General features: G+C 45.3%; 1 protein-coding gene and 1 long non-coding RNA gene across 4 annotated transcripts in view; both read left to right on the top strand.

The window, feature by feature from the left end:
• LOC127000848 (uncharacterized) overlaps nt 1-262 on the top strand; it is a 1,811-nt gene extending 1,549 nt beyond the window's left edge. For 2 of the 3 annotated variants that reach the window (XR_007754555.1, XR_007754559.1), the window contains exons 2-3: nt 1-57; nt 142-262. The exon at nt 1-57 is cut by the window's left edge and continues 195 nt beyond it. This is a non-coding gene — a long non-coding RNA (uncharacterized LOC127000848). The remainder of the gene's footprint in view (nt 58-141) is intronic. The other variant, XR_007754558.1, reaches the window with a different exon arrangement.
• LOC126998265 (serine/threonine-protein phosphatase 2B catalytic subunit 2-like) overlaps nt 1-2,500 on the top strand; it is a 110,763-nt gene that overhangs the window by 75,330 nt on the left and 32,933 nt on the right. The window lies entirely within an intron of this gene.

Raw genomic sequence — 2,500 nt, 5'->3', positions numbered from 1 at the left:
ATGGATACAGGAGAGGTGGACAGCAGGCTACAGGAATGATATATGGATACAGGAGAGGTGGGCAGAAGGCTATAGGAATGATATATGGATACAGGAGAGGTGGACAGAAGGCTATAGGAATGATATATGGATACAGGAGAGGTGGACAGCAGGCTACAGGAATGATATATGGATACAGGAGAGGTGGACAGCAGGCTACAGGAATGATATATGGATACAGGAGAGGTGGACAGCAGGCTACAGGAATGATATATGGATACAGGAGAGGTGGACATCAGGCTACAGGAATGATATATGGATACAGGAGAGGTGGACAGCAGGCTACAGGAATGATATATGGATACAGGAGAGGTGGACAGCAGGCTAGAGGAGTGATATATGGATACAGGAGAGGTGGACAGCAGGCTAGAGGAATGATATATGGATACAGGAGAGGTGGACAGCAGGCTAGAGGAATGATATATGGATACGTTAAAACATTGAGGAGTGTCGATGAAAGGAAAGGAGGCGGGGATCAGTAGCCATCCATTACGTGTTATCAGTCGGGGAGTCACGTCGTCACGGTCGTTAGCGCGGGGTTTACTGCCGCCGCCGCCGCCCCTCCCTCTGCGTGGCGACCTCCTGCCGGTGCCGTATTCTCCAAGGTATCGCCGCCTCTGTACGCCTATTTTTAAAGCCCCTCGTAGAAGTTTGTTGCGGTTTCCATGGAGTGTTTAGTGACGCTAGTGATGGTGTTACACGGTCTCTGCTCTTTTTTTTTTTTTTTTTTTTTTTTTTTTCCTAGCAGAGGAGACAGTGCAAGGGCGTAAAAAAGAAAAAGAAAACAATAATGAAAAAAAAAAGCCCGCTACTTAATGCTCCTAATGGACAAAACACCAATACGAGTATACTCTTCTCTGTGGCCTTTTGATATATAGTCGTAATGGGAACCTGATATGTTTAAGAATATGGGCCATGAGGTCATTCCGGTGTCTTGTAAAGCCTTACCTTACCTTACCCTGCCCCCCTACCCTACCTTACCTTACCCTGCCCCCCTACCCTACCTTACCTTACCCTGCCCCCCTACCCTACCTTACCTTACCCTGCCTCCCGTCCTTACCTTACCTTACACTGCCTCCCGTCCTTACCTTACCTTACCCTGCCTCCCCTACCCTACCTTACCTTACCCTGCCTCCCGTCCTTACCTTACCTTGCACTACACTACCCTTCCTCACTCTACCCTGTCCTACCCTACCTTAAAGCCTCTCATTGTTGTTAGAGTTGCCATGGCCTATTTTGTGATGCTAGTGATGGTGTTACGCGCCTCTGCACCTTGAACGGGGGAAAAAACACCCATGAAAATACGGTTAATCTTCTTTGTAGCTTTGAGGAACAGTCGTTATGGGAGCCCGATACGTTTATGAATAAGGTTTCCACGGACTGTTTTGTAATGCTAGCGATGGTGTGACGCGCCTCTGCACCTTGAACGGGGGAAAAAACACCCATGAAAATACGGTTAATCTTCAATGTAGCTCTGAGGAACAGCCGTAATGGGAGCCCGATACGTTAATGAATAAGGTTTCCACGGCCTCTGCATCTTGAACGGGGGAAAAAACACCCATGAAAATACGATTAATCTTCAATGTAGCTCTGAGGAACAGCCGTAATGGGAGCACGATACCGTTAAGAGTATGGGCCCTGAGCTCACCTGGGGGTCTTGTCTGGCCTCGATCTCACCTGCTGGTTACGTGGTCAAGGTCACGTTGGCGAGTCAAGGTTGTAGAAAAAGATTGGAAGGCACTCGGGAGAAAGAATGGCGTGCGTTCTTAGAAGCGAAGAATAGATTAGTAGTGTAAAAAATGATGGCAAGAAAGATTATTCGTTGGGCTAAAAATTGATTATCAGCAAGAAAACACTGATTAGGAAGTCTTTTTTTTTTTTTTTTTTTTTTTTTAAGGTGTTTAAAATATTTAATGTGATATTGTTGTTGTTGTTTTGCCCCCCACCCCCCCTCCATACACACACACACACACACACACACACACACACACACACACACACTTAGCAGATGACGATACGTTTGAAGACTAATACCAAATATCGTCGTACGTAGTTTGTTTCAAGTTCTCAACGACAATACAAACGACAATACAAAGAACACAGTAACATATTTTTTTTTTGTATATATTTAGAGAAATATAATGCTTCAGCTATTACATAAAAAAGACTATATAAAGTAGCTTAGTGGTTAGTTAGTGGACCCCAACGATAGACTGACGCAATAGTAGAAAGTGTACGAGACGAAATTCGAAGTAACGATAACAGACACTCGGTAATGGACCTTATAACGTACCTTTCTGTATGTGGGGGGGGGAGGAGGTGAAAGGGGGGGGTTGTGGCTGGCAGGATAGTTGAAATGCTTATCACTCACTAAACGTCGAGTGTGTGTGTGTGTGTGTGTGTGTGTGTGTGTGTGTGTGTGTCCTATGGTTGTTATGCTTATATATTAAACTATGAGAGG

The sequence above is a fragment of the Eriocheir sinensis genome, chromosome 2 (genome assembly GCF_024679095.1).
Source record: "Eriocheir sinensis breed Jianghai 21 chromosome 2, ASM2467909v1, whole genome shotgun sequence".
Classification (NCBI taxonomy): domain Eukaryota; kingdom Metazoa; phylum Arthropoda; class Malacostraca; order Decapoda; family Varunidae; genus Eriocheir; species Eriocheir sinensis.
Note: the sequence above shows the minus strand (reverse complement) of the source record. Positions and strands in the feature narration are given on the sequence as shown.